Below are 9,253 nucleotides of genomic sequence, written 5' to 3' on the forward strand. Positions count from 1 at the left end.
ACTAGTTTACAGTCCCACCAACAGTGTAAAAGTCTTCCTATTTCTCCCCATCCTCTCCAGCACCTGTTGTTTCCTGCCTTTTTAATGATTGCCATTCTAACTGGCATGAGATGATATCTCATTATGGTTTTGATTTGCATTTCTCTGATGGCCAGTGATGGTGAGCATCTTTTCATGTGTTTTTTGGCTGCATAAATGTCTTCTGTTGAGAAGTGTCTGTTCATGTCCTTCACGCACTTTTTGATGGGGTTGTTTTTTTTTTTCTTGTAAATTTGTTTGAGTTCATTGTAGATTCTGGATATTAGCCATTTGTCAGTTGAGTAGGTTACAAAAATTTTCTCCCATTTTATAGGTTGCCTGTTCACTCTGATGGTAGTTTCTTTTGCTGTGCAGAAGCTCTTTAGTTTAATTAGATCCCATTTGTCAATTTTGGCTTTGGTTGCCATTGCTTTTGGTGTTTTAGACATGAAGTCCTTGCCCATGCCTATGTCCTGAATGGTAATGCCTAGGTTTTCTTCTAGGGTTTTTATGGTTTTAGGTCTAATGTTTAAGTCTTTAATCCATCTTGAATTGATTTTTGTATAAGGTGTAAGAAAGGGATCCAGTTTCAGCTTTCTACATATGGCTAGCCAGTTTTCCCAGCACCATTTATTAAATAGGGAATCCTTTCCCCATTGCTTGTTTTTCTCAGGTTTGTCAAAGATCAGATAGTTGTAGATATGCGGCGTTATTTCTGAGGGGTCTGTTCTATTCCATTGATCTATATCTCTGTTTTGGTAGCAGTACCATGCTGTTTTGGTTACTGTAGCCTTGTAGTATAGTTTGAAGTCAGGTAGTGTGATGCCTCCAGTTTTGTTCTTTTGGCTTAGGATTGACTTGGTGATGCGGGCTCTCTTTTGGTTCCATATGAACTTTAAAGTAGTTTTTTCCAATTCTGTGAAGAAAGTCATTGGTAGCTTAATGGGGATGGCATTGAATCTGTAAATTACCTTGGGCAGTATGGCCATTTTCACAATATTGATTCTTCCTACCCATGAGCATGGAATGTTCTTCCATTTGTTTGTATCCTCTTTTATTTCCTGGAGCAGTGGTTTGTAGTTCTCCTTGAAGAGGTCCTTCACATCCCTTTTAAGTTGGATTCCTAGGTATTTTATTCTGTTTGAAGCAGTTGTGAATGGGAATTCACTGATGATTTGGCTCTCTGTCTGTTGTTGGTGTATAAGAATGCTTGTGGTTTTTGTAGATTGATTTTGTATCCTGAGACTTTGCTGAAGTTGCTTATCAGCTTAAGGAGATTTTGGGCTGAGACACTGGGGTTTTCTAGATATACAATCACGTCGTCTGCAAACAGGGACAATTTGACTTCCTCTTTTCCTAATTGAATACCCTTTATTTCCTTCTCCTGACTTAATTGCCCTGGCCAGAACTTCCAACACTATGTTGAATAGGAGTGGTGAGAGAGGGCATCCCTGTCTTGTGCCAGTTTTCAAAGGGAATGCTTCCAGTTTTTGCCCATTCAGTATGATATTGGCTGTGGGTTTGTCATAGATAGCTCTTATTATTTTGAGATATGTCCCATCCATACCTAATTTATGGAGAGTTTTTAGCATGAAGCATTGTTGAATTTTGTCAAAGGCCTTTTCTGCATCTATTGAGATAATCATGTGGTTCTTGTCTTTGGCTCTGTTTATATGCTGGATTACATTTATTGATTTGTGTATATTGAACCAGCCTTGCATCCCAGCGATGAAGCACACTTGATCATGGTGGATAAGCTTTTTGATGTGCTGCTGGATTCCGTTTGCCAGTATTTTATTGAGGATTTTTGCATCAATGTTGATCAAGGATATTGGTCTGAAATTCTCTTTTTTGGTTGTGTCTCTGCCTGGCTTTGGTATCAGGATGATGCTGGCCTCATGAAATGAGTTAGGGAGGATTCCCTCTTTTTCTATTGATTGGAATAGTTTCAGAAGGAATGGTACCAGTTCCTGCTTGTATGTCTGGTAAAATTCGGCTGTGAATCCATCTGGTCCTGGACTCTTTTTGGTTGGTAAGCTATTGATTATTGCCACAATTTCAGATCCTGTTATTGGTCTATTCAGAGATTCAACTTCTTCCTGGTTCAGTCTTCGGAGGGTGTATGTGTTGAGGAATTTATCCATTTCTTCTAGATTTTCTAGTTTATTTGCGTAGACGTGCTTGTAGTATTCTCTGATGGTAGTCTGTATTTCTATGGAATCGCTGTTGATAACCCCTTTATCATTTTTCATTGCGTCTATTTGATTCTTCTCTCTTTTCTTCTTTATTAGTCTTGCTAGTGGTCTATCAATTTTGTCAATCCTTTCAAAAAACCAGCTCCTGGATTCATTAATTTTTTGAAGGGTTTTTTGTGTCTCTATTTCCTTCAGTTCTGCTCCGATTTTAGTTATTTCTTGCCTTCTGCTAGCTTTGGAATGTGTTTGCTCTTGCTTTTCTAGTTCTTTTAATTGTGATGTTAGGGTGTCAATTTTGGATCTTTCCTGCTTTCTCTTGTGGGCATTTCGTGCTATAAATTTCCCTGTACACACTGCTTTGAATGCATCACAGAGATTCTGGTATGTTGTGTTTTTGTTCTCGTTGGTTTCAAAGAACGTCTTTATTTCTGCCTTCATTTCGTTATGTACCCAGTAGTCATTCAGGAGCAGGTTGTTCAGTTTCCATGTAGTTGAGCGGTTTTGAGTGAGATTCTTAATCCTGAGTTCTAGTTTGATTGCCCTGTGGTCTGAGAGATAGTTTGTTACAATTTCTGTTCTTTTACATTTGCTGAGGAGAGCTTTACTTCCAAGTATGTGGTCAATTTTGGAATAGTTGTGGTGTGGTGCTGAAAAAAATGTATATTCTGTTGATTTGGGGTAGAGAGTTCTGTAGATGTCTATTAGGTCCACTTGGTGCAGAGCTGAGTTCAATTCCTGGGTATCCTTGTTGACTTTCTGTCTTGTTGATCTGTCTAATGTTGACAGTGGGGTGTTAAAGTCTCCCATTATTAATGTGTGGGAGTCTAAGTCTCTTTGTAAGTCACACAGGACTTGCTTTATGAAACTGGGTGCTCCTGTATTCGGTCCATATATATTTAGGATAGTTAGGTCTTCTTGTGAATTGATCCCTTTACCACTATGTAATGGCCTTCTTTGTCTCTTTTGATCTTTGTTGGTTTAAAGTCTGTTTTATCAGAGACTAGGATTGCAACCCCTGCCTTTTTTTGTTCTCCATTTTCTTGGTAGATCTTCCTCCATCTCTTTATTTTGAGCCTATGTGTGTCTCTGCACGTGAGATGGGTTTCCTGAATTCAGCACACTGATGGGTCTTGACTCTTTATCCAATTTGCCAGTCTGTGTCTTTTAATTGGAGCATTTTGTCCATTTACATTTAAAGTTAATATTGTTATGTGTGAATTTGATCCTGTCATTATGATGTTAGCTGGTTATTTTGCTTGTTAGTTGATGCAGTTTCTTCCTAGTCTCGATGGTCCTTACATTTTGGCATGATTTTGCAGTGGCTGGTACCGGTTGTTCCTTTCCATGTTTAGTGCTTCCTTCAGGAGGTCTTTTAGGGCAGGCCTGGTGGTGACAAAATCTCTCAGCATTTGCTTGTCTGTAAAGTATTTTATTTCTCCTTCACTTATGAAGCTTAGTTTGGCTGGATATGAAATTCTGGGTTGAAAATTCTTTTCTTTAAGAATGTTGAATATTGGCCCCCACTCTCTTCTGGCTTGTAGAGTTTCTGCCAAGAGATCCGCTGTTAGTCTGATGGGCTTCCCTTTGAGGGTAACCTGACCTTTCTCTCTGGCTGCCCTTAACATTTTTTCCTTCATTTCAACTTTGGTGTGTCTGACAATTATGTGTCTTGGAGTTGCTCTTCTCGAGGAGTATCTTTGTGGCGTTCTCTGTATTTCCTGAATCTGAACGTTGGCCTGCCTTGCTAGATTGGGGAAGTTCTCCTGGATAATATCCTGCAGAGTGTTTTCCAACTTGGTTCCATTCTCCCCATCACTTTCAGGTACACCAATCAGATGTAGATTTGGTCTTTTCACATAGTCTCATATTTCTTGGAGGCTTTGTTCATTTCTTTTTATTCTTTTTTCTCTAAACTTCCATTCTCGCTTCATTTCATTCATTTCATCTTCCATCACTGATACCCTTTCTTCCAGTTGATCACATCGGCTCCTGAGGCTTCTGCATTCTTCACGTAGTTCTCGAGCCTTGGTTTTCAGTTCCATCAGCTCCTTAAGCACTTCTCTGTATTGGTTATTCTAATTATACATTCTTCTAAATGTTTTTCAAAGTTTTCAACTTCTTTGCCTTTGGTTTGAACGTCCTCCCATAGCTCGGAGTAATTTGATTGTCTGAAGCCTTCTTCTGTCAGCTCCTCAAAGCCATTCTCCGTCCAGCTTTGTTCCGTTGCTGGTGAGGAACTGCATTCCTTTGGAGGAGGAGAGGCGCTCTGCTTTTTAGAGTTTGCAGTTTTTCTGCTCTGTTTTTTCCCCATCTTTGTGGTTTTATCTACTTTTGGTCTTTGATGATGGTGATGTACAGATGGGTTTTTGGTGTGGATGTCCTTTCAGTTTGTTAGTTTTCCTTCTAACAGACAGGACCCTCAGCTGCAGATCTGTTGGAGTACCCGGCCGTGTGAGGTGTCAGTCTTCCCCTGCTGGGGGGTGCCTCCCAATTAGGCTGCTCAGGGGTCAGGTGTCAGGGACCCATTTGAGGAGGCAGTCTGGCAGTTCTCAGATCTCCAGCTGTGTGCTGGGAGAACCACTGCTCTCTTCAATGCTGTCAGACAGGGACATTTAAGTCTGCAGAGGTTACTGCTGTCTGTTTGTTTGTCTGTGCCCTACCCCCAGAGGTGGAGCCTACAGAGGCAGGCAGGCCTCCTTGAGCTGTGGTGGACTCCACCCAGTTCGAGCTTCCCAGCTGCTTTGTTTACCTAATCAAGCCTGGGCAATGGCAGGCGCCCCTCCCCCAGCTGCGCTGCTGCCTTGCAGTTTGATCTCAGAGTGCTGTGCTGGCAATCAGTGAGACTCCGTGGGCGTAGGACCCTCTGAGACAGGTGCGGGATATAATCTGATGTGCCGTTTTTTAAGCCCGTCAGAAAAGCGCAGTGTTCAGGTGGGAGTGACCTGATTTTCCAAGTGCCATCTGTCACCCCTTTCTTTGACTAGGAAAGGGAACTCCCTGACCCCTTGCAGTTCCCGAGTGAGGCATTGCCTCGCCCTGCTTTGGTTTGCGCACGTTGCGCGCACCCACTGACCTGCGCCCACTGTCTGGCACTCCCTAGTGAGATGAACCCTGTTCCTCAGATGTAAATGAAGAAATCACCCGTCTTCTGCATCACTTACGCTGGGAGCTGTAGACTGGAGCTGTTCCTGTTCGGCCATCTTGGCTCCTACTCCTTATTTTCATATTTTATCTTTTGTGAATAATGCTGCAATCAACATTTCCATGCAAGTACCTGTTTGAGTCCCTGGATTAAATTCTTTGGGCCTATACCCAGGAATGGATGTTGTTTCAAATGAGAATTCTGTGATTAGCTTTTTGAGGAACAGCAAAACTGTTTCTCCTAGTGGCTGTACCTTTTTATATTCTCACCAGCAATGTATGAGGATTCCAAATTCTACATAATGCTGCTACCTGTTATTTAACATTTTAAAAGAATTGTAGCCAGTTTTGTAGGTGTGGTGTGGTGTCTCATTGCAGCTTTGACTTTGTATTTTCCTAATGACTAATGATGTTGAGTATCTTTTCATGTCCTTCGTGACTATTTGTATACCTTCTTTGAAGAAATGTCTATTTGAGTCTTTTGCCCATTTATAAACTGGATGGTTTGTCCTTTTGTTATTGAGTTGTAGCTAGTTCTTGATATTATTTGGACATGAAAACTGCCTATATGTGGTTTGCAAATATTTTCTCTCATTCTGTGTCTATTAATTATTGTCTTAATAATTTCCTTTGATGCACAAAATGCTCACATCTTGATAAAGCCCTATTTATCTTGTTTTTCTTGTTTCTCATGCTTTTGTATCATATCTAAGAATCCATTGCACATTTGAGGTCATCAATATTTACCTCTATGTCTATTTTGAGATGTTTTTATTGTTCTAGGTCTTATATTTAACTCACTGATGAATTTTTTAGAGAATTATTTGATATGGTGGGAGGTAGAGTTATCTAAATTCACTGTTTTGCATGTGGTTATCTAGTTGTTTCTGCACTATCATTGGAAAGGAGAATTGTTCCTCCATTAAATTGGCTTGACACCCTCTTCAAAGAGTAATTGACCATAAGTGTGAGGGTTTATTTCTAGACTCTCAATTCTATCCCATTTATCTTTATGTCTATTCTTTTGCCAGCAGCTTACGTCTATTCTTTGGCAGCAGCTTCTGTTTTAATAAGTGTACTCCTTTGTGAGATTTCAAATAAGAAAGTTCAAGTCTTACAATTTATTTTGGCAAGATTGTTTTGGCTATTCAGGGGTCCTTTTTTGAAAAGTGGGGAGGCCAATATTTCACAATTGGGAAAGCCTTTTCTGTCTTCTTCATGGGGAAATTTGGGAGAATCTTTTAAGAAACTTAATCTAAGTAGGTAAACTGTCACCATTTTATTTGCTGAAGTGCTATGTTAAAGTGTGCATTGCCTCTTGTGGAAGAATTGTGAGACCCTGGAAGCTCTTGCTCACATGGTGAGAGATAGTGAATTCCATGATGAGGGGCAGAGAGGACAGTGTTTTGGGATACAATGTTGTTGGGGGAGTTGTATACATCTCTACTTCTTTATGTCTCTGTACAGTGGGTGTAGGGACCAGCCACACAGGGTCGGTGGGTTTTTCTCCCCGTGTGCGGAGATGAGAGATTGTAGAAATAAAGACACAAGACAAAGAGACAAAAGAAAAGACAAATGGGCCTGGGGGACCACTACCACCAAGATGCGGAGACCAGTAGTGGCCCCGAATGCTAGGCTGCACTGATATTTATTGGATACAAGACAAAGTGTCAGGATAAGGAGTGTGAGCCACCTCCAGTGATAGGTAAGGCCACATGTGTCACATGTCCACTGGACAGGGGGCCCTTCCCTGCCTGGCAGGCAAGGCAGAGAGAGAGAGGAGAAAGAGAGAGAGCTTACAGCTTTATTTCTGCTTATTAGAGACTTTTAGTACTTTCACTAATTTGCTATTGCTAAGTAAAGGGCAGGGCCAGGTGTACAGGATGGAACATGAAGGGGGAGTAGGAGCGTGACCACTGAAGCACAGCATCACAGGGAGGCGGTCAGGCCTTTGGATAACTGCAGGTGGACCTGACTAATGTCAGGCCCTCCACAATAAGTGGAGGAGTAGAGTCTTCTCTAAACTCTCCCGGGGAAAGGGAGACTCACTTTCCTGGTCTGCTAAGTAGTGGGTGTTTTTCCTTGACACTGAGGCTACCACTAGACCACGGTCCGCTTGGCAGTGGGCATCTTCCCAGACGCTGGCATTACCGCTAGACGACGGAGCCCTCTAGTGGCCCTGTCTGGGCATAACAGAAGGCTCACACTCTTGTCTTCTGGTCACTTCTCACTATGTCTCCCCAGCTCCTGTCTTTGTATGGCCTGGCTTTTCCTAGGTTATGATTATAGACCAAGGATTTTTATAATATTGGAATAAAGAGTAATTGCTACCAACTAATGATTAATGATATTCACATATAATCATATCTAAGATCTATATCTGGTATAACTATTCTTCTTTTATATTTTATTATACTGGAATGGCTCGTGCCCTCAGTCTTTTGCCTCAGCACCTGGGTGGCTTGCCGCCCACAAGTGGGCATCTCCATTGGACACAGTAGGTTTTGAAATCCTTGTTTATCCTCTGGGGTCTTGGTCTTGGCTTGCCTGTTAGCTGCAGCTGAAAGAGGTGTCTGCTAAGGCAATGACACCTGTGGGGAGAAGAAAGGTTAAGCAGAGTGAAAGTAGCTGAGGCTCAGAGAGGCCAGGAAAGTCTGACTCTTAGAAACCGTGGGTCAGCAGATGGGTGTCCTCACGGGTACATGGGCGATGCCGGTAGCCACTGAAGTGGACTGGAAGAAGGTAAGGGATGCTGGGTATCCCATGTTCTCTGTCAGCTCTGCAGCTGAAGATTTGGGCCCTGGGCTGGTACGGCCCTGCAGCAGGGGAAGGGTATACAGGAATGGCTGCATATCAGGACCAAGTCCATGTCATCTTCTTAGGCATTGTTACTGTAGATGGAGGATTGTGTTCAGAGACCTGGCCTGGACACAAGGGAGGGCCCACCCCATTCTTTTAAAATTATTTTAAGAGAACAGTATTAGCAAATGTGGTACATGTTTTATTCTGCTAGAATCAGTCTTATTGTCACGTTTTACAAAGTATCTCTTAGGAAATGGTGAGAGCCATCCACACTATGTGGATTTAAAGGGGACTCTACTATAATTTCAGCTTTCCTACTCTTTATAGAAACCATCTTCTCTGCAAACACACACGCAATATCTCTGTGTTCATTTCTATTGGGAGCCCTGTATGCAAGGTGGAGAGTGCCACATTTCCCTCTGAGATGTTATGTAAAATTTGAGGTTGAGATGACATATCTGACACTCTGTTGTTACCCTCAGAAGCTACTACATGTGAAATTCTAATGACTGCATTATCCTGCCAAGTGAAAGAGGTAGGCATGAGCAAGGACAGTTAAGAGGGGTGAGAGCCTCATCATGATGGGGAGTCTTGTTCTGACATCTTGGGAAAAACTGTCCACAGTGTGAAGTCATCAACTTGTTGTCCTGGTTTACAGTTTGAGCGGCTGTTGTTATGGTGTCGAACATTTTGGTGAGTTCTGAGTGGCTCAGACATCAGGTACAAGGGTTTTCCCATGAAATTTACATTGAGTTGTCCACCTCCAGCTTATAGGGCTTCTGGAACAGAGTGGGTCTTGCTCTTAGTGATTCCGTGGGAGAAAATGGAATTGGAGGAACTAGTAGAATTCAGGGTAATGTCCAGTCTACAGGTGGATAATAAAAACACAGAAACAATGAACAGAGCTGCAATCTCATAACAGGTGTACTACAGTTTTTATTTTCCACATAATTTTTGTCTCTATGGGCATCTCTAGTTTTACCAATGATAATTTCAGTAGAATAAGTTTGTTTGCAAAATAGGTTGAGTTTCTGCCAACGTGGTCTGATTCTTTACGTAAGTGCAGCAAGAGTAGCAATGGACCATGTTGGATCTCT

The sequence above is a fragment of the Pan troglodytes genome, chromosome 20 (genome assembly GCF_028858775.2).
Source record: "Pan troglodytes isolate AG18354 chromosome 20, NHGRI_mPanTro3-v2.0_pri, whole genome shotgun sequence".
NCBI classification, from domain to species: Eukaryota; Metazoa; Chordata; class Mammalia; order Primates; family Hominidae; genus Pan; species Pan troglodytes.